Raw genomic sequence first — 24,814 nt, forward strand, 5'->3', positions numbered from 1 at the left:
GTGTTTCTTCTGTAAAAACTTGATATCAGTCAGAAGTTATCAATGGTCTATATCAGTGTTTTCAAACTGTTCCCTAAAACACACAACCTCAGCCTCAGACCAAAAATACTTGCAGGGGAGAAATGGCTCTGGGCATCAACCTATATGAAATCAGGTGTTTCAACCAGGGCAGCCACTGTCATCTGTTGTACAACATGGCTTCTGTGTGACATTTCTTCCAAATTAAAAAATAAAAAAATAAAAATAAACACACACATACACACACCAAATGTGTAAACTACGTTGATTAATATTATTAGTTTAAGAAAAATTATGCATTTAGTGGAAAAGTATAGTATTCCAAATTTGTTTTCTATTTTTTTCTCCCACTCTGAGACCAAGAATAATCTATATATTTAGCCCATGTACTAATTAAGGGCATAGCCATGTCTTGGGAGCAGTTTATAAAGTATGAGACAATTTTTAGTAAACAGTATAAGATTTTAATACATGAACTTGACCTTAGATTTCCAAAAACATTAAGTAACAACAAATGTGATGTTTTTCTTTACAGTATCCTAGCATCACTATGTAGGTTGCATTTGTAATTGATAGTTAATATAGGAACATCAATTGATGATGACATCATAATTTTTCCATGTAGTACAGTAAATGTTTATATTTTTATTTAGAAAAACTCAGTCCAGTCTACTTCCCGTGTTTCTCCTTTATTCTCACACTACTACCACACTCACAATAGTCTTGACACCAGATGTGTGGGATTTTTTTCACCATAGCAAGCAATTTTCCACAATACCAGCTGTGTGTCCTACAATTTAACTCAATTCTGACATCATCTACCTGGACATAGTGTCAGATCTCACAGGTTAAAAGCTCAGCTTCATAAGACCGTTCCCTACTTCAGATGCCAATTGCAAATAGTAGGTCCCCAGGTTACCCATAACTTCTGTCCAACCCAGCTACAAATTGGAGATTCCTGTTACTTCCTCCCTCTTCAATTCAGTTATATGCTACAGCAGCTCACAAAACTCAGGGAAATACCTACTTACATTTACCAGTTTATTAAAGGATATGATAAAGGATATAGATGAAGAGTCAGATAAAGAGATACATACAGCAAAGTCAGCGAGAGTTCTGAATGCAGGAACTTCTGTTCCCTTGGAGTTAGCTTGCATTAACCTCTTGTTATGTGGATGTGTTCATCGATTTGGAAGTTCACCAAACCTCATACTATTGGGATTTTATGGAGGCTTCCTCACATAGTTATGCCAAGCTTCTAATCATGGCTTGGTCTTTCAGGTGACCAGCCCCCATTCAGGAGTCATCCAGGAATTCACCCATAGTCACCTCACTAAAACAAAAGATATTCCCATCACCCAGAAAATTACAATGGTCTCAGGAATCCTGTATCAGAAACCAGGGTCAAAGAATCTAAAGCTCATTTTTTATTAATTTTTTCTGTCTTTTTCTTAAGAGCATACAAGTATGTTTTGTCCTATTCACTAAATCAGAATAATTTTCACTTTATACAATAAATTGACATGTCTATTTTTGGTAAGTGAAAACAAGTGAATCACTAAATTAAATTATTTTGTAAAATGAGGAATGGACATAGTTTCCAATTTAAGTAGAAATACTATTTTCAAAATGTAGAAGGCAATATAAAATTAGAACACTAGTAAGGAAGGAAAGCTATACTCTTAAGGTATTTATATGATGTAATTGTTTTATTTCTCAAAACAATTGTTATAGGTTACTTTATTAAACAAAAAAGTTTTCAGGAGCTTGCATTCTGTGTAAAAGGCTGTGCTATACACTGGAGATAATCAACCTCGTCTGTGTCTTCAGAGAGCTAACCTTTGTTTGGAAAATATAGTCAAGGAAACAGATAACTGCAATAGAGTTTGATAAGAGACATAATAGGGGTATTGTGCAGTATCACTTTTCCATGATTCAAATGATAATATGGAAATAAAATTGAAACAGACAAGAGTCTAGGCTACAATGGGCAATGATTTCTAGTCTCTGTTAAAGCCATGATTGGGATTTAATTTTACTGCCACGTTTTACTCTGTTTTGTTTTTTAACTCGGGTCTTTTAAAACTCAATATTTGACTCTTAGACATCCTCATGTTCTGTAAAGAGAGTAAATCAATCTTCACCAAAGAATAAAGGATCCAGTGATTAAGGATGGCAAACTATAGTTTTAGTTGTAGTAGTTCCTTGTTTTATTGGAACACAGCTGTAACCCTTTCTTGTAAAGTTGGCCGAATGTATAACCTCATTAGTTATCTCAGCAGCCTCAGTTATCTTCCTGATAGTTACAAATTGAGAGGTATTGAATAGCTAGCCTTCTCAAAAGTATTCTTTGTGGATTTATCAAATTACCTGAAATGACAATGGAGATACATTCTTTTTCATTATATATCTGTATTTCCTAAAGACCTCATTGAAATATAAGTATTGACTGCATGAGGGATAACATATTTACTTGTCCATTCTGTGTTATTAGTTATTGATCACCTTGAGGAGAAAGGACAGGAAAACTTATGACAAGATGTGGGGAAAGCAGAGATCAAGGGAATGTGTTTTAGGTACTAAATCAGAGAACACTTGATATGGGGACATAGGAACTCTGCCAGAATTCTCTAGAAAGGATTTCATTTGACATTCTTTTGTGTTAGGTAAAGCAGTGGGTTTTGCTTTTTGTTTTTGTTTTTTAAGGAACTGGATTAGTATTTAGAAACCTAATTTCAGTTTTGTGCTCTGCCACTAACTAACAACTGGTCTAGGGCGTGTATGTCATTTGGGTTGATTGGGCCTCATTTTCTTAATCAGTAAGCGAAGGAATATCATCACCAAACTTTCAAGGCCCTTCCAACTCTGAGTTTTGAACAACATGAATATTATCATTAAGAAACAGGAGGAGAGTAATGAGCTGTTGAAAATGGAGAAATGATCATGAAAACAGCTGCAAAGATAAGCTTGGATAATTCAAATGTGGCCTAGGGCCAGCCCCTCATTCTAGGTGATTACTTCATTATTTTTAATAATTCTACCAAATTGTATTGTGTTTTTTTTCCCTCTTTATTGTAATTTTTTTCAATGACAAACACTAGGTTAAACACTATTTTAAACACTAGGTTCAATTAAATATTTAATTAAGCAAAATCAGTATGGCCAGTTTATTGCTATTCTAATAACAGGAATTTCTGTTCTCCTGTTTACATTCAATTGGATTTTAGACTCATACCTTAGAGTTGTCGTTATTATTTTATCTTAAATGTTTCTCAAAGCTAATGTTATTACATCACTTAAAGCTCAGACCAGAGGAGAAAAACTGAACCATCCTTACTTAAAAGGGAAAAAAAAAAAAAATGAAGAAGAACATTATGGAAGTTTTAAGATTATCATCAACTCCCAGAACTGGTTTGTCTTCATCTTGTAAAACTTCCTTTTACATTCAGTTTAATGCATTTAAGAGTAAATTATTCAGGAAGTCGATAAAGATTCACTGCTTAACTACAAGAAAGCCTAAAAGAGCTGTTAGCAGCAGCTGTGTGGATTTGCTGCTCATTTACTCCATATATAAGGCATAATAGATTTCCAGCAATTTGGATAATATAACATTATCTGTGTTGATTGTAGATATTACATCAAGATATGCTTTTTAAGAGTGCTTTAAAATGAAACAACAACAGGATGGCTAAGGAGACAATCTCATTCTAGGAGTAAAGTTTTCTTTAGAAGACCTCAAAATTCAAGAAGGAATGAGAGGAATTTGGAAACATCTTTGTCAAGAAGGAGGACTGTGTTCAGGATTGGCAGTACCCAATGACACATTTTTCAAATGAAATACACCACCTTCACGTCCACAAATAGTAAATATGGAAGCAACCAGATATTGTGCATACCCAATTGACAGCCTGTGTTGATTTTGCCTCACAAACAGCTCTGCTGTCGGGCAAGGTGGTGAATGTAACATAAAGAAGTGGGAAGATTTTCATGTTGCCAAAGAATGGGTGATTATTATAAGAGATGAAAATCTAAATATTTAACCTTCACCCACTCTACAGGAGAGCATGCATCCATATTTTAAATAATTAAATATAAGATGACTTTTACAGTTTATGATGCATTTTGATTTAGGACAAAATATAGTTATTGTAATGGGAATCTAAAATTGAACCAGCAATTACTATAAAAAATTCATAACTGAATCAGCAAGGATAGTTTTTTTTTTTTCTTGAATATTTTAGAAATGAAATTCTATGGGGATCTAATGCTTTCATGCCAATAATAGCTGACAATTAGCTACCAAGTATTTACTGAGTGCCAAGTTTTAAAACTCGGTGAGGTAGATATTATCATTGTTTCATCTTTACCGATAAGGGCACTGAGGCAGAGATTAAAGACACTGACCAAGTGTACAGCTTATAAATAGCAGAGTTGAGATTTTAACCCAAGCAGATTGACTTCAGAGTATAACATAGAGCCTCTTTCAATAAGACCTTTAATTTCATTTATTTGGCAAGCATTCAAAAAACACCTCAAAATTGAAGGCATTACAACTGGTGTCACAGAGGAACAGGGATAAACACTATGTAGCTCTTGCTCTCACATTGCTCATAATATTGACGACAGAACAGCAATACTTTACAATCATGTCTCACTGTAGTGAATGCTATTGTAAGTTTGTCCCATATCACCTCAGCCTCACTCTGAGTCATCTTCAGCTGCTCTGGACAGTAGTATACATTTGTATTTGGGACAGCTGCCTAAGACACGGAAACCCTGATATTACTGCTAGAGGAAACCCACTAATACTGTCACAAGAGGAAGAAAATATGCCTTCTTGGTTCCTAAGCCAGATCTCTTGCACTTCTGATACTTTCATATTATGTTCACTTTATCCTTTGACAGCCTTATTTAATTCATTGAGAATCACAACGTGAGTGAAGTAAAACTTTTCCATGAAATGACCTAAAGTTTGGGAAGAATATACTGGGAAGAAACTTAGTAAAATAGTAGGGATTTTGCCATACTTAATATGTTTTACAGTGTGGAGGGGAGCTATGAACACTGGAATAAACACAGCTCATAACTCAATCTGTCAGAGACCCATCATTGCTGACAGAAGACATGAGACTCCTGGATCAAAGGACTTTGTTAATCACAACAAAAAAAACAGTAGCAGGCATATCTGTATACTTTTAGTGGTTCCCCTTGCTCTGAATTCCATGGGGCAACACAGATGGCTCAGATGGATGGAGCTCTATGCAAGCGGAGGGTTGCCCTGCAGCTGAGGAACTCAACTTAAAAAATCTGCCACGCTTATAGCAAGCAGTACACAAACCTGTCCTTTGTCCAAAGAGAGACCAAGGGATGATGCATTTATATGAGGCACTATCTCACTTTTGAGAATCACCAGCTGCCAGAACAATCCGCATACGTGGCCATGATGAAAGAATGGTCAGGATCTGGTGGTTTGGGCATACTGAACAAGACAAAGTAGGAGTATAGAAGTCCATAGCAGACTGCCTCCCAGTAATATTCAGGGCACATTGTAAAAGAAATGGGATTTTATGTGTGAGCTTAGGTGCCTAAAAAGGTACCCACAAAATTGTAATCAAAAATCTTAGAAACTTTTAAACAACTTCTCTGTGATATGCTAATTACCTAAATATCTTTTCTTCACTTAAAAAAAAAAAGGTATTTTAAGTTTTATGAAATCACAAGTGGAGGGGTAGAGAGGGAGAGAGAGAGGTTCTTTGCTTTTACTTGACCCTACATTGGACCTTAGGTTGGGGACAGTATTGGAGGCCAGGGGCCAGAGCACCTGACGCACAGTCCTGTGGACCCCTCACCCCCACCCTGAGTGATGGGAGGGCACCAAGAAGGGGAGAGGTCGCTGGGGAAAGCATCATCTGCCAGGCACTTGGGCTAGACCTGGAATGATGGGGGAGTGAGGTAAGGGTGGGGAGTGGGGGGGTTGGGAAGGGCAGCTGAGGGATGGGAGGAAGGGCACTAGGCGCTAAAATTAATGCAGACATCTTTCAAGAAGGCTCATTTCCTGCAGACAATTCTCATGAATAGGGGATATTTTGTGTTAAGTAAGGAAGGACAGGGTTAGGAGTTCTGTGGTGGCCACTGTGCTCACACTCTAAAAAAGCAGGCTAATGTTTCTTTTATGCTTGCTCTCCCCACTTCTCCATGACCTGAAGAAAGTCAATTAACTTCTATGTGCCTGTACAAGGAGGATAACACTACTTGGTCACACACCTCTGAATAGTCTTGTGAGGAAAAACAAGATAATGCTTATAATGCATTTGCAGAAAGTTCAAAAGAAACGTAGAGTGAGAGCACAATGCATTTGTAAATGTGAAAAATGGTCTAATTCAAATTCTTTGACAGGGCTAGGCTAATGGAGAAAGGCATTTTTAACACCTTGTTAAACACAATTTTCTCCTGAGCATATATCATAAATATACTCTCTGACCAGATGGAGCTCCTCAAACCATATTCAACTTCACCAAATAGATAACAGTACCACTTAAGCAAGCAAGTGCACAAAATTTATATTAGTAGATGAGAAAGGGCTTTCTCATCTGCTGCTTCAGTATAGGAGAGAACTAAAATCAAAGCAGTTTAATCATTATGCTTAAAACTGTTCAGTCACGCCACCTCTCATTTGACAATAATGGTTCTTAAGGACCTACTGTGTACCAGGGATATGAGAAGAAGAACATAATGCTTCTTAGCACTAAACCCCTGAATTTCTAAGTACAAGTAAATATTAGTAGCCTGTACTTCAGTATTTATTCTGTAGAACTCTGTGTACTGGTGAGGAGCCAAATCCTCTATGTGGCAATCCAGAGCCTATCTGAGAGGTAATTAAAGATACGCAACTGTGAAATCTCAGAAAAAAATTCCTTTCTAAAGTAGAATACTAAACAGCATAGAGAACGGATACCTGTGAAAAAATGTCAACAGAATCTCTAAGACATAACACATTGACTATACTAAGTAAAGGATGTACATTCTGGAATCCCCCTAAACAAAACCTGCCGTCATTGTAGCAATTTTTGGAAATGATATAGGTCCGTGCTACTCAAAAACTGTTCCATAGACAGGCAGCATCATTATCACATGAGATAGTGCTAGACATGCAAATTCTGGAGCCTCAGCCCAGAGAACTACTGAGCTACAAAAATCTGTATTAATGAACTCTCCAGGTGCCTTCAAATTGGCTAAGCTTTGATCAAAAAGGTCCTCCTCAATTCCAGGAAGATAATTATTTAGACTATCTGCCTTTAATGTATATCCACATCAATGGAATGTGTCATATAAGATAAACACAAATGTGAAATGGCTAATGAACTGGATTAGTGATCTAAAGTAGCATACTCCAATTCTACTTCACCTGTGGGCCACCCGAAGTTAGCACATAATCCCTTAACACAAGGCACTTGAAACGGGAAAGCATAGTACAGTTTCTTGGATGGTATTTCAGTTGCACTCCGATCTGTCTTTCCTAGTCAGAAAAAGCCAGAGAAGTCAAATTAGGTCTCAAGAAGACATTTTAACGAGATAGGAATATAAAAACATCGGGAGATAAAGAAAACATTTCAGGAATCACCTTTTACTTTACAAATTGAAAACAGAAGCGATCTGATAATGCCATACTGGTGTTGGGTTTTCCTGGAGCACTTTTTGTCCATCACAGTGGGGTGTGTTTTTCACTAATACTTTTTCCCTAAGGATGTAAGGTGAAAGAAAAAAAAAATGGGGAAAGACCTTAAAGATCATTAGTCTAATTTCTTCTAAACAAACCAGAAGACTCTGATTGTTCTTCAAGTCTCGTTTCTGTCTCCAGGAGCAAATAGGTAGCCATAGTGAGTGGCTCGGAGCATGGACTCTGGAGCTCAACATTTGGGTTTCAATGCAAGTCCTTCATTACTAGCTAACTGATTATGTGCAAGTTACTCCACTTCACTAAGCCTCAGTTAACTCATCTGTAAGATAGTGATAATAATAATATTTCACTTCCAGAGTTGTTATACAAAATAATATTTATAAGAATTTAGAATAGTACACGCCACATAAAAAAAAAACAATGTAAGTATAGAATTAAAAATATGAACATTCTAGGTCATGCAATAAATGTTATTTCTTGTTAATTTTAGTTGCTTTATTTCTTATTATCTCAACTTTAGATATTTGTCTGATTTATGCTCCTGTTTATACAATGGTGGTGTGGTAGTGGTAGACTACCCCATTAATTTGCAGTAAAATTCTTCATATGCATGCATTATTTCAGCTTTCTTATTTAAATCCTCAATTTAAGATAATTTTTAAAGTATTTAAAGAAATATGTCATACAGTAAAATATTTTAATATTTATTTACTTCAAAAACATGTCTATAATACATGTCCCGGCCTTGAAATCACAAACACAGCTCAAATTGGAAATTGATACATTTGTAATAAGATATATAGAGGGTGCCAAAAAATATATACACATTTTAAGAAAGGAAATCTTTATTAAAATTGTAATACTCAATATATACTGATAACAAAAGATTAATACAAATCACGTTTGAATTCTGCAATTTTAAGAGGAGCTCAAAGTGGTTACCATCAGCATCGACACTTCTGATTATGGTGAACTACTGCTTGAGCAACGTTGACCAAAGTGTCCATATGTATATATATTTTTTGACACCCCAGTATTTATCCCTTTGTTTGATAATTGGTTAATTATTTCTTTATTTTAACTTTTTTATTTATTTAAGTGTGTTTTTCCAGGACCCATCAGCTCCAAGTCACATAGTTGTTTCAATCTAGTTGGGGAGGGCACAGCTCACAGTAGCTCATGTGGGGATTGAACTGACAACCTTGGTGTTAAGAGCACTGTGCTCTAACCAGCTGAGCTAACCAGCCACCCCTGGTCAATTATTTCATCAGACAAAATTCTAAGAAAGGTGAAATGAAAGTAAGGGAGGCAAAGTGGACTACTAAAGGACTGGAAATGCCCAGGCATCAACAGTTTCACCAAGTAACAATTACAAGTAAGGATGAAGCTCTGATTTGCAGGATTCTCTTCTCGCAGCTGCCCAGCTGCATTTCTGGATTGACACAAGCGCCAAGGACCTCATTGCAGAATGTCTCACTTGGGATGCCCCTGGTTCCTGAACTCAGATATTTGGTTAAGGGAGGCAAAGGATTCTTACCATGTGTCTCTATGACTACAAGGGCCACATAGCAGAGGAGGATCACTCTCTTCCTGAATATTCCTCACAAAAAATAATGTGACAAATACTAACAGAGGACCCATTTAGAGGTGCAAAAATACAGACATGTGTACTTTACAGAATGGCAGTCAGTCTAAGGAGTGTGTAAATCTAATTTTATGAAGGAAATCATTCCCTATGACTTCACTGTGACAACAGGAATGATATTCCACAGAGGAAAAAATTTTTATAACTTTACAGAAGCACACAAAAGTACATTAGGTCACAAGATGTGGAATTAATAGGACAGCAATGGAGTCAAGAGGCCAAGTCAATATGTTACGCTGTGTGACTTTGGGTGACACTCAAATTATCTGAGCTTATATTTTCAATATGTAAAGTAAAAGGTGAGTTATTCCTGAATTATTTTCTGCATCTCCAAACAGTTTATATTTACAGGAAAAGCCCCTTTTCTCTATATTTTAAAAATAACTCAGTAATCAAATATCAATAATAATGGTAAGTCAGCTGTGCCAGAGAATACAAAATTCTATTCTATTACTCCAGAATATTTTATATAGTTGCAATAGATATGTTGGAGAAAATAAAACCCTGCCCTGTAGAGGAGCATTCAGTGCTTTTACCTTGTATACTGAAAGACAAAGAAATGTCTCTGAAGAGAGCCATCTTGGACTCGCCCACCCCCACCATTCTCACTAGTTTTCTCTTTTATTTACAGGCGTCATGCAATACCCTAGATTTTGAGGCTGCTGCCACTCTTAGTTCCCCTGAATGTATTTACATAGCTCCCAGTAATGCATTCGCAATAAGTAAGTTCATCCCCTTTAATAAGCTAGAATAACATTACAGCTGAGCAGAGATTTACACTCTTGATAAAGCAAAGAATCCCACAAGGAGGATTAAAAACGCAGGAAACATGGACAAATTTTCATCATTCAATAAATATTGTAAAGCATCTATTTGTCAGGCAAAACGCTGGGTTCTTAGGAAGTACTAGAGAACAAGATGATTCTTTTCTTCCAGAAGCTTTCTATGCTTTGGGTAAACACACAAGTAAGTACACTTAAGCCTACATTATGTATCTTCTCTGGGAGATTTAGGATGGACAACACAGAAGGTAAAGCATGTGGACTCCTGACTATCTTTCTGTGTAAAAGTCATCACACAATATGAGGCTGAGGAAGTGGAAGAGGAGGAGGAGGAAAAAGAGGGGAAAAACATGGGGTCCAAACATTGCAAAAGACTGGAGAGTTTTATCTATCTCATGAAGAAAACCTATATCTAATTTCTGAATAAACTCATTTAAAAAATCTAGTTGAATACCCTCATTTTACAAATGACACCCAGGGAGAGTGCACGACTTTCTCATGGCTGCACAGGGAGTTACTGAGAGAACTCCCATTTCTGGGCATACCTCACCTTTCCATGCTCTTTCTTTTGTTATTTGAGAGCAAGAAGGAAAAGGATGGAACCTCTAAAACACAAAAGCACCACCTCTTTATTTACAATATCAATGTGCAAACAAACCATTCTTTTATTATCCTGTACTTCATAATGGATATAAAAAGTCTAAAAAGTTATTAGAAGTGTTTGAATTGTGAGACAGTTGCACAGATACTTTGCTTTTGGAAATAGACTTATTGTCTACTATGTCTGAGCCATCAATTTTTAGCTGATCAGTTAGCTGGTATTTCTACAAGATCAATTCATAACCTCATAGATGGATTAGCAATATTCATTTTCAAAAACAAGATGATGGAAAATTGTTTAAAATACATACAACCCTAGTTTAAGAAATTTACATAGCATAATAAGGAGAACCTGCATCAAACCCCTATGAGTTCATAATTTCTTTATTTTGTGCATTGCTCTTCATCAGTGATTTTCTGAGATTGCTTTCTGATAATATAGAAAGCTGTGGTTACATAATGACGAGTGAATCAGAGACAGAATAAAAATTTGTTCATCAGAGCGGACAAAATATAATGTAGCATCCAATTCAGCTTCCAGTAGCAATGATAGCATTTAAAAATAATTTCACTTATGTACTCAAACCATAATCATGAATGTAAAATACCAACTCTGAATTATCTACACACATGGAGATAGATAAACGAAATGGTAGATAATTCAAAAGTAATTTAAATTTGATGTTTGGATTATTTAAATTACATTTATATATTGCCAGAGCAAATGTTCTTGGAATTGACTCAAGTAATGATATCTATTGAGAAACTAGATGGAGTTTTCTCATGTTGATCCATGTTTAATTCGTCAAGAGCACATATACCTTGTGGGGAATAGGAAACATATATTTGAACAATTGATGTCACTACCGTATTTAAGTATAAATGAACTAAAAAGAAAAAAAAAAAGAAACTTCCCTGGAAAAGAAACAGTGTTTGCATGTGATGCATTATAATTGGTGAATTTATATGTGAAGCTGGCATCTATGAATTGAGCCATTTTAATAGAATCATAATTTAATGCATTCATCTTTTCACTCAGACACTCCTTCAACACCTGTGTATCAAGTACTTATTTTATGTCACCTAATGTTCTGTGGTGGACTTTTGCCACCATGTAATATAAAATGGAGAACACACATACGAAGCACTTAATTCCTTGATTAGTGATATAAAATATTTGTCTATTTGCAGAAGCAACGGTTGGAATGTGGTCTTTTGTGCCACGGGGCTACTAAAGGGTCCCACATTGTGCAGTTTATTATTGTATACCTGAAAAGCCACAGTATCTATTCTTTGTTTTCCCTTTAGTTTGGTTACATGAAAAATATTAATCAGAGGTTACCCATTATTAGAAGCTGCCAAGTTACCCTAGAGAACCAAGGGGAAAATAACTCTTTGGGAAGAGTGGAGAAAGAAACTTTTAAGTTTAGGTTTGAAAAATATTCATAGTTTATCACAGCTCACAGGAATTGTGAGAGTGAGCAGAAAGAATTCACAGGATGTAGACACAAATTTATTCCTCATCTTCTCACTTAGCACATTGCAGGCACTAGATACATACAGAAAATCAAAAGTATAAAATCATTATGGATGCTGCCATTGCAACAATAATTCTCAAACCCAAGAAATCCAAGTCAGACAATCCAAGAAAATACCAATGATTATGATGGCAAAGTGAAGTTACTTCCCCTTTGATATCAAATAACATTCAATGACTATTAATACTCTCAAATGTTGGCAATCAATAGAGAAAATATCCACAAAGCAGGGAACCAAGCAGAGAATTACTGGCGCCATACCTGTCAATAAACTGCTAAGCAGTTTATAGAATTTTTTTGCTAATTGGAATTTGACTGAATGTGTATTCAATGCAGTTTGGTTGGAAAAAATGTTAAATGAACCAATTGGATTGAAACTTAAGGAGTTTTTGGACCACCTGAAGTGAAGAAGATTGAGGCAATAAAGCAGTATTGCAGTCATTAATCAGGGACTGCTACAAAGAAAAAGCCAAAGAAAAAGGGAATGGAAGATGGTGACAGACTGAAAACAACCTGTTGAAAAAGAACTAGTTCTTATTTACAATGAATATCAGAAAATAATCATTTTCTGATAAATATCTTGCCTTGTCCTCTTTTTTTGTATTTCTGGCTAACGGTCTACGATACTATGACAAAACTCTTTCCACTGAAACTACGTAATCATGGGTGTCATTTAATAACCTTTTTGAAACTCGATTTACTTTGTATAAATTAACTAGCATGAATACAAGATAGTAAAATAAATTCTGAAATGCACACTCATGCCATTTTTATAATGAAAAAAATGGAACTAATTTACAGAACTGTTACACCTTTTTACTTTTATGCAAAGAAACGTACACACGCCAAAGCATTCATTTTGATTTGCATTCCAGATTAGCAGTCTCAAATTCTAAGCCATACCTACAAATGATTTGAACACGTACACGATTTCCTATGATAATCATCATGGGAGGCAAAATGTCGACACTAAATAAAGCTATCCAAATTCTTGGTAATTTTTCTCTTGAGGAAAATGCAAATAAGCATGTGAGTCACCTTAATTTCTGCTTGTAAATAGTCACTCAAGTACTTTTCCTCTGAAATGGAAGAGTGATGTCATTCATCATAATAATGTGCACTCAAAATAGCAATAACCTTAAATGGGAGGAAAATGATAAATGTTTCATACCTTACTTGGGAAAAATGTTATTATAGCTGACCTTCAAAACTGATTTAATCTACCTTATGATTAACCTGAATTTACTGAAAGTATCATTCCGTTAAGGCCAATGGACATAGTAATTAGATGCCATCCTCTAAAATTTCAGCTAAAAACTTATCTTTTGAAAATTCTGGCCCTATCTTAAGAACCCAATGTGTTTAAATGATTCAATAATAATACAAGTGAATATCTGCCCATCAGAAGAGATAATCACATTTCATCAATCAATAATTTCCCTTAAATGAAATATAAACCTGTATAATAGCATCATGCCACTAAAGCTAACTTCGAGACTAGGAAGTAAATACTTTAACTCTGCCGTGGCATTTCCCTTAGACTATCCTTGGTGATGGCTTTTATTTTACTGACAATTATCAAGAGTCATCACATGGAAAAAAGAATTATTTTTAAAAAGAAAAACTTTATCCATATATTAATATATACGTATACATACATGTCCAAACATACTTGTATAAAGATTCTGAATTGCTCTTTCATATTCTTCTAAAAAGTACAATAAAAATGAAATGTAGGTAATTATAGTTATAATGACAACATTGCAATATGGAGATTTTTATGCTCTACGTACATATGTACATACAGATATAGCAATGCTGTCACTATAACCCTAATAATTAATGTGCATATACCTATCTATCTATCTATCTACATCTTCAAAACATACCTCCAAAGAAGACTGATTCCAGCTATAGCTACACTTGCATATCATTTAGATTAACTTCTTCTACTTGACCTGTCAGACACTTTGTGATTTTAAATATCCCAGAGAGACCAATGAGCCTTGGAAAATCAGAATAGCAATCTAAAACTTTAAATGTTTTAAACTAAGAAGGTACTCAGGGCCCTCAAACCAGTAATATTAATTACGAAAATTATCTATCCAAAAATCTCACTTCTCACTCCCTCCAGGACTCCCATCTATGCAAGCTACCACCATCCCTTGCTTTTACAACAGCCTCCTAATGTTATTTGCATCTCCTCTTACACAAAGACAGACTGCCTATTTCCCACAAAGCATTCTTTTCACTTCCCTCTCAAAACCTAAAAATGTCTGCCCATATCACTGTCGAATCTGAATCCTTGCTACTTCTCTGAGGCATCTTTATCCATATTTCCTTTTACTCATTCTAATTTAATCACACTATCATCCTACATAAACATGTACATACACGTTCACACATGAAGCACTACACAGTTTTCCCCTTTCATTCGTTCAAGTCTCTGCCAGAATCTTTTTTGAACACCATACTTAGGAAATATCCTGCTCTACACACTCTTCAATCCATCTTCTTTTTCTGCCTTTTCTTCTCTCATCTGGCTTTATTTTCTCATTTATTGTAACCTAATATATCATTGACTGTTTTTTGTTGTTGTTTTGTTTTTGTTTTTTTTGCTAGCCGACACCTGAATCATGCATCAATGAGATTAGGAATTTTGTTTGTTTTGTTCACTGATGTATATCCAGCACTTGGAACAGTGTGCAGCACGTTATAGGTGATCAGTAAATAATTTTTGAATGACATAATTACTTTTGTTTGGATTCAAATTCAGCAATGGTAGCATAGGTTGCAGGCTTCTCTATTTTTGTGATTATAGTGTGTGTGGGGAGGGGTGTGTGTGTATCTATTACAAAAGCAATAGAACTTATCTGTGCAAAAAAAACAGCAAAGCACTGAAAAGCAGAAAGAATGGAAATTACAACCACTATCAATATCTATTACTCAGAAATAAACATCAGTACTATATTAGTGAATATCCTTCTAACCTTTATGTTTTCCTATGAAAATTCTGCCATTAATTTTAAGTGTATTTTGTAATTAAGTCTTTTTTTTTTCTTTTTTGCATTTGCAGTGATTCAAGTTTATTTATCAAGTTTATTTATCTAACTATGCAGGTTGAGAGTTTTTTTTTTCAAGCCGCTACTAGATATAGTCCACATGCAAAAGATATTTCAAAATATTTTTAATGCTAATAAAAGCCTTAGTGAATGCTTAATGAAAGCCTTAAAGGCTTTCATCACAATTTCACATGTACCCAAATTCCCCAAGACAATTTTTTCTTCGTATCTTTTTTTTTTTCAATTTGGACCAACTTATTCAAATATATTTGTTAAAATAATTTTTTTTAAGATGGTCAATTTCTCATCCTAAATCTCTGTAAGGTATGATAAAAAAAACTATTAGGATTATATGTTAATTTTTTTTATTACTGTTTTAACTGAAAGGCATTTTCATATGAAAATGCAGTTTTTCTTTGAAACGATTTTGCTTAAAATGTTAAAAAAAATTCATATTACCCTATCTAGTATGGCCGACTTTCAGTTAATTTCTACATTCTTGGGATTCAACAAAGTGAAATGTAAAGGTATAGGGAATAAAAATGAAATAAAAATAAAGAAGATGATAAAAAGAGGGGATGATAAAATGTAATACCTTTATCCTAAGGCATACAAATCTTAAAATAAATATGACACAATAATGAAAAGCATGTACACTTAAGTTACGAATTTACAACACTGGTTTTGCTCATTTTGTTCTCAAAATGCTCAGTGATTTCAAAAATAATTTTTATTTTTTAGACCAAAGTTTTTTCATATTTTTCTCAATTCTCCTGACGCTGAATGTAGCCAATTGTGTAGCTGTACACTTTCATAGTCTTTGGAGAAAACATACCTTTCCTTTACATCTTCCTGACCCCCCTCCAGCAGCATTTGCTGGAGGCTATGGTGCAGAGGTGATTTCTTTGTAGATTTAAAGGATACACAGAAGAAGCTGAACATGAAAGTATAACAAAAAAAAAAAAAAAAAAAGAAGAAGAAAGAGATAAAGAATGATACAGAACTATTTTTGTCTTTAAAAGGTCACAAAGAAATTTGCATTAAAAGCCAACAGCAGTAACAGTCATAGAACTCCACAGGAAAAGGCTTTACCCCAGCAGAGCCTGGGTCTCCACTCCCTTATTGGAAATTTCACATTGGCATCACTTCCTGAGTGATTCATATTTTCCTAATTAAGTGACCCCTGGTGTTAAGACAGAACTGTTAATGTTAAAACAGAGAGTTCCAGCAATGCAAAATATTTTTTGTTGTTTGGAAGTTGAACTCTTTCTTATAATAACAATGAATTGTGCCTTCCATTACAAGTAATTAATGTGGAAAAGAACATAAATGATATAAAACTTATAACCTGTAATATTTAGGCCCCAATACCTCACTTCCTCACGGCTTCTGAATCCGTGTTAAGATTGCCAAGAATTTTTTCTGTTCCATCATGAACAAATGCAGTCCATCATATGCTCAATTATATAACCAATTCCAAAAAATATCCAGGCTTCATAGTAAAATATTTCATGTTTTTAAAAATTATCTTTGGAATTTTTATATCAGAGTAATGTACAAATTATCATAACTTTTTTCTTTATTTAGGAGGAACAAGATATATAAATTTGAAGGGCAATACGTCACAGTGATACAGTACATAGACTCCAGAGATAGATTGCTGGGTTTGAACTCAAATTCTGTCTCTTACTGATTTCGCAAGCTTGTGCAAGTTATTTAATCTCTCAGTTCCTCAACTGTAAAACAGGGGTTAAATACACCTAAAACAGTTTTTGTGAGGATTTGATGAGTTACTCTGTATGAAGATAAGAGAGAATTCCTGGCATACATTAAGTGCTACCTATATACTTGCATCTATCATTATCTCAGGTATATTATTATTAATTATATTAATATAATCATTACTTTCAGAAAAAATGTTTCTGTATTTATTCAACAGTTTTTTTTCTATTTCATACTTTATTATTTTATTTCTATTTCTTTCACTCTGTTTTCTTTTATTTTTTTATTATTTTTCTAACATTTTATATTGGATACCTAATTATTTTAATTTTAGTTTACTCTTCTTTAAAAATGTGACTATTCTCTATGACAAATTCTTCCCTTCCTGATCACTGTATTGATTATATCACTAAGATTCTAACACATAATATTTCATCATTAACTTTTTTCTAACTATTCTACAATATTGATTTTTTTCGTTTCTTTGGATACAAGAAATATCTTTAAGGGCTTTTGTTTTTTTATATGGTATAATTTTATTTCTACTGGAGATGCCAGACAATAGACAAGAGAAATAAATAACTGGCATAATAATTTAAAAGAAAATGACAAATTATTACCATTTACATAATATTTGATTTACATTAAAAATAAAATAAAATATATACTTTGAAAATCAAAACATTTTCCAAGGAAAAAAACTACCATAAAGTCAAAGACAAACAACAAACTAATAGACTCTTATAAACAATAAGAGAATTTAGTTCAGTGTCTGGATCCAAAATTAATTTACAAGACTCAATTAACTTGTTTAACACAAAATTCAACCACTTAGAGGAAACAATGAAAGAAAATACCAAAAGAGGGCTAATTTTTTTAGAAATAAACTTAGTAGAAAACAAGCAAGATCTAAGAAAACTTTTAAAACACTACTGAATGGGAGACTTGATGAAATGGAAAGACATACCACTTTAAAAAAAAAAGCAAACAAATACGAAAAATGCCATCATAGAGATGGGGACATTTTTGTCAATTGGTGAATCTAACATTTTAATGGAAGCATAATAAAATGCTAGTAGGATTTTTTTTTTTTTTTTTTTTTTTTACATAGAAAAACTGACTCCACATTTTATGTGAAAAATAACCAAGAAAAATTCTGGAAGGGTATTGAAGGAGAACAAGCACTACCAGATATTAAAACATATTATTAAGCTGTTAATCACAAATTAGCTGAAGTTGTGGAGCACAGAGACATCCACATCAGACTGAATGGAATATAATGTTCAGAAATAAATCCAAATATATTTACCTAAGACTAGGTTGGGATATCAAATAAGCTAGAAAATATATACTGCTTCACTACTGAGGTTTGGACAAAGCAATAGTCATCTGGAAAAAAAATTAAAATCTACATTATTCTTTAAACTAAAGTTTTCACAATTGATTGGTATTAAGGTCTCCAGAGTTCATGAAGACTTACTTTTAACTATCTGTTTAAAAGCATGTATATAATACTTTAAATAAATAAATATAATTATTTTAAAGAGAAAATCAGTGAACTGACTCATTAGTTATAAGATATACAACTGAAACTTACAACTCATTAATTCTCAATAAGGATAATTAACTACCATTTCCATTCCTCTGTCTTCTGGCAACAATAGAATGGATAAACTGTTGTAAAGTTATTCAATTATGTACAGCAATAAAAATAATCAACTAATATGAGCTAATGTCAAAAAACATGGCAGAATAGGAAGCTCCAGATCCTCTTTGCCCCCAGAGACTCAACAGTAACAGTACATAGACCAATTCCCATCATATGAAATCCAGAGAACAGGTAAGAGTTTCCTGCACCTCAGAGGAGTACAAAAACCAGCTGTACTGAAGCCAGCTTCATTCATTGTATTATAATTTTAATACAGGTTTTTCCTTTCTTAAAATGTGTATACTCATACATTTTTTTGGCGCCCTCCATATATAGACCAACAGAACAGAATAGAGAGCTCAGAAATAACACTATACATATAATGTCAAAATAGGTAAGTGGAACTACATCAAACTATAAAGCTTCTGTACAGCAAAGGAAATAATCAACAAAGTAAAAAGGCAATCTATAGAATGGGAGAAAAAATTGCAAATCATACATCTGATAAATAGGGAACCCCTAGAATGCAATAGCAAAAACAAGTAACCCAATTAAAAATGAGCAAAGAACTTGAATACGTATTTCCCCAAAGAAGATATACAAACGGCCTACAAATATATGAAAAAGTGTTCTGCAACATTAATTTCAGGGATATACAAATCAAAACCCCAGAGACATCACCCTATATCTCTTAGGATGGCCATTATTAAAATAACAAAATATAAGTGTTGGAAAGGATGCAAAGAAATCGGAACACTTTTACATTGTTGGTGGAAATGTAAATTGGTGCAGCCACTATGCAAAAGAATATATAGGTGCTCCAAAAAATTAAAAATAGAACTACCATATGATCCAGAAATTCTACTTTGGATCTTTAACCAAAAGAATCAAAATCAGGATCTCAAAATATTTGTACTCCCATGTTTATGACGTTATTCACAAGCGGTGGGAACAACCTAAAAGTCCACTAATGGATGAATGGATAATGTGGCATATACATGCAATGGAATATTATTCAGCTTTGAAGAAGAAGGAAATGCTATCATATATTTCAATATGGATGGACTTTGAGGACTTACATTAAGCGAAATAAGGCAGTCACAGAAAGACAAATATTGCATGATTCCATTAGATGAGGTATCCAAAAGATTCAAACTCATAGCAGGAAGTAGATTGGTGGTTGTCAGGGGCTGAAGGGACAGAGATATAAGGAATTTCTATTTAATGAGTATAGAGTTCAGTCACACATGATAGAAAAGTTCTAAAGATCTGTATACAATAACGTGCATGCAGTTATCAATATTGTATTGTACACTTAAAAATAATGAGGGCAAATTTTATGTTATGTGTTTTTTCACAACAAAAAATAAATTTAAAAATTAACTCCACACATAACGTGGCTGGATATCATAGACATACAAGAAGCCAAATAATAGTTGATAACATATGACTTCAATTATTAAAAAGTCAAAAATAAGTCAAAATAATTAATGGTATAAAGGCAGAATAATTGTTATCCTTGCTAAGTAGTGACAGAAAAAGATGTACTCACTGGTAATCTTTATCTTGATCTGAGTGGTGATCTCATGGATTTAACCAAGTTGTACACTTAACATTTTTGCACGTTACTATATTCATGCTATCCTTAAATAAACTTAATTCAGTAGCTTTAAGAATATAATGTATGTGAACTAAATAAAAGTGAATCAACAGACCTATAAGTTGTTTCTTTCATAGACTTTTAGTTCAAAACTTTTACCTCAAATTCAGGAGCTTGAGGTAGAAATTACATTATATCATTTGTTAGCCTTACTAAATCAATTACATTTTATGGTATGGGAATTTTTATACATTGTCTTTTCTGTGTAAAAATATTTGTATCATGGAAATACCAAACATTTGACCAAAATTTTCAGTTTTTGTCAGGGTTTGGCACCATACATATGTGCATTCGACAATATGCTATTTATGTAGGATAATCTGTGTCTCCAATGACAATCCTCGGTTGTGCATACTCTTACATGAATCAGTTTTAGCCTTCCAGCTGCTGCATTTTAGCATTCTATCAACTCCTACAAAATAGTTTACCAAGGCCAGTTAGTTGTTGGAAATAACGGAGAGTGGCTGAAATGTACTGAAGTCTAAACATCTCTCTCAAAGTCATCTTGGATGACATTCTCACCCTTCTGAATACAAAGCTGAGGGCATCCACTCATCTTTGTCCGCTAATTTGTCCAGATTTACAACAACTGAAGTAAAGTGACCAACAATAAGTCCTTATATTAGTGTTAGCTTTCAAAAAACTTTCAGACCTTGTTAGGATAAGCAAAGGTGTGATCTAAACAACCAGTTTGCTGGTTATCAGCCTTGACAAGGAGCTTGATAATTGTGCTGCCTGTGCTCAATCCTGAAGTGAGACTACTCAGAGGATAATGATCTGGAAATCCAAATATGATTTAAATCGAGACTATACTGAAAATGGGCTCAAAATAAACATCAGAAACAAAGAAGACAAAAACCCTTGTATGTTAGACATGGCGTGAAGTCCCTAGATGTGTTATGAAAAGATGAAAATCACTTAACATGCTCCATAGCCAGCCAGAAAGCAGCTCTTTTTGCATCGATACAGGGAATTAGATAGAGTATTTCTCTGTTGGTGGGTTTGTGAGCTCTCCAGAAGTGAAACATAATATCCTAGGAGGAGTTCTGTCTCCCACTCCCTAATCGGCAAACTGAGATTGGGGCACAAGCTTAGAAATTGCAGTTTGAAGGCATTTACCTATAATTTTGTAATCGGATACCTAGACAGTTGTTAATTTCAACTTATGTGTAAGTTTTGCATTATTTTGAAAATAAAAATCTTCTGACATATTACATAGGGAGAGTCAAATGAGTGCCATAATGTTTTCAGAGAATAATTCTTAATATAGCCCTTCTCAGGGTGCCTTCACCCTTGCTCTAATCAGCTCTACCTTACTTTTTCATCAAGGCAATAATGAGAACAGTTTTCTGCTTTCTTGGAGGCAGTATATTATAGGACAGTGACTCTTAACATTGAGTGTACATTTGTATCACCTAAGAAGCTTAAAAAACTCTTGAGTCCCTGGCCTCACCTACAGAGATTGGATTTAATTGTTCTGGGATGGAAACTGGTCATGAATAGTTATAAAAAGTTCCTCAAGGGATTCCAATATGCAGATGGCATGCAAATTTCTGATGTAGTTATTCAGGAAGCAGATTCATGAGTCAGATTACTTTCATTCAGACTATGGTTTACCGGCCAAATCTAGCCAGCTGCTTGTTTCTGTAAATGAACTTTATTGAACACAGCCACACACATGTGTTTCATATTGTCGATGGCTGTTTTCTCCCTACACAGGCAGAGTTGAATAGTTGCAACAGAGACTATATGATTGACAGTCTAAAAATATTTACTAACAGCCCCTTTATGGAAAAAGTTTTCCAACCTTTGGTTTAATTCCTAGATTTTAGTTCTGTGCCCCTGAAATTGCTGATAAGCAGTGGTACACTGGTAAATGTTTAATACCCAGTTCTTGGAGGGACGGTGGGGTGGGGGTTGGGAGGGATGGAAGCCCTGATTTGTAGAGTTTGCTCATTTCTATGGTGAAAATATTTATATTGTGACCAATGTCAAGCTATCAACAAAAGGTTCCATATGCACAGTTGGGAGGAAATGTACACAATTGACTCTCAGAAGAAGTGCAAGTCAGCTCCCTTGCAAAAGTGATAGTTAACTTCAGTTTTTTATATATATATATGTATAAAGTGGAATTAACAATATTCACATCTCAAAGCTGTAAAGGTTGAATTAGCTCATGTATTTAAAATGCTTAACACAGCTTATGGCATATGATAAGTGCTATAAGCTTAATAATTCTTCTAAAAACACTAAAATTTGGAGTACATTAACATCATCCACTTTGAAATACAATTAATATGAATCAGTGCTTTACTAATGCTAGTAGAAATAATTTGTGATATATTAAGAATTTTATTATATTTTTGAATTTATGCAAGTGGTTATATGTATCAGTAGTGCTATATATATAAATATATAGATATATAGAGATATAGAGATATAGATATATATAGATATAGATATAGATATTGCTGAGTGTTACTCTATTGTATGAATATACCAAAATTTTTTATTCATTCTCCTTTGAAAGGATGTTTGGATATTTTCCAGTGTTTTGCCATTGTGAATAAAGATGTTATAAACATGTTTATAAAATATTTCTGGGAATGTGTATGTTAAATTCGCTTGGGTAAATATTTAGGCACACAGTTGCTAGATCAGAAGATAGAAGTGTGTTCAACTGCATAAGAAAAAAGAAATTTTCACAATGCAAAGAAACTTATACACCAAACGAAAAGGATCTGTCCATATTTTGCAACCCACCAAAAGTATGTAGTATTTTAAAATAAACCATAAATAAAATACCGTATAAAATTTAATAATGTGTAATTTAAAAGCACAGAGTAAAATCATAAAATTTTTTAGACTAAAAGATATCAAACAGTATAATCAATGCATGCATTATAAACAAGACAAAAGCAAACTAAAAAAAAATTCAATCATCAAATAACTAGTGAGAGATCTCATATGTCTTTTCAGATGTTTTAATGAACCTTAATTTTTAAAAAGTCATACAATGAGTCATTTAGAATTATCAATTATAATTATACTGTATCCATGAGGGGACAGAGCCCCAGAAAGCAATTTCCAGGCTCTCGGCCTCCATAGAAAGGTGCTGGCTCAGGTAGTAAATGGCCATCAACCGTGATTGGATGGCCATCAGCTGTGGCTAGTTGGCCATCAGCTGTAACCAGGGAGCCATTGGCCACTAATATAACTGCTGTGGCTACGCTAGCAGAAAATGGGGGCTAACAAGAAGATGGTGGCTGAGCAAGCGTGGACTGCAGTTAGCACAGCAGAGTGCGGGTTGCAGATTGCACAGAAGTGGACGGCAGGTTGCAGATAGTGTGGCTACTTCTTCCTGTGTCAACAACCCACCTGCCAGCGAGACTATAGTGGTGTGACTCCCCTATCTATGGCTCCGTGGGTGTTCCTTTTTGGCCTCATCATGTCTTGAATTCTTATGTGGGGAGCAGGACAGGAGGCCCCGCAGGCCACCCTACACAACAATCCATATGCTGTATCTGATATTTATAGATCCTATGTTTAGCAAATCAAAATAAGTTTGCTTAAATTATATAAACATTTCTCAATGTACAATCCATTTAGCATAAGGAATTAAAAAAGAGCTTAATTCTTAGAAATCAATCACTCGTATCAACCTTGTTTATTACTGTGCACAATCAAAAACCAATTCAAGGATTTTTTTCTTTGTGCTTCATGTTGTTTACTCTCACAATATATCTAGTGTAGTAAGTATAGTAAAGAGGTCTGGTAAGTGTGTTAGAAAGAAGCAGCATTTTAGTTTACAACTAGTTAAACTTATTCTATAAAAATATCATAAGATCTCCCAACAAAAGGATTAAATTTTGTGAGAGAAGAGATGAAATACATGGTTAGAAATTACATCCTTGTTGTTTTTCTTAACTTCACTTTTAACCAAATAATAAGAAACCTGTCTTTACATAGCACTGTTTTGTAATCTTTAAACTTCACACACAAAAATGTTGCATTTCAAACAAATTTTAGCTCTTATGAAGTTATAGAAAAAAAGGGAAAAAACGAAAAGATGCAAATTTGTTGAAGGGAGGTTGAGTGCTTTGTTATCTGGGAACATTTAATTTTGGAGTGTGTATAAGAGATGGCTCTATTGGAATTTACGTTTCCTTTTCCTCAGAGAAACAAAAACAAAAAACCTATTTACAAAGCAAAGGGATAAAGAAAAATGTGGAAAAGGTAGAATCAAATGGAAGTAAAGCTAAAACAAATTCATATTTACCAATATTAGAAAAAGATAGTCCAATTCCAATATCTCTTAGGTCACAAAATTAATCTATAAAAGTGCTTCTAAAACAAATATTTCTAATGGGTACCTGAAATAGACTCTATGTAAGGAAACAATTCTTTATACGATGTTTTGTTCTGTTTAGTTCTTTGGATAGAATATTTAGAAATGGGACT

This window comes from Rhinolophus hipposideros (genome assembly GCF_964194185.1).
Source record: "Rhinolophus hipposideros genome assembly, chromosome: 2".
Classification (NCBI taxonomy): Eukaryota; Metazoa; Chordata; class Mammalia; order Chiroptera; family Rhinolophidae; genus Rhinolophus; species Rhinolophus hipposideros.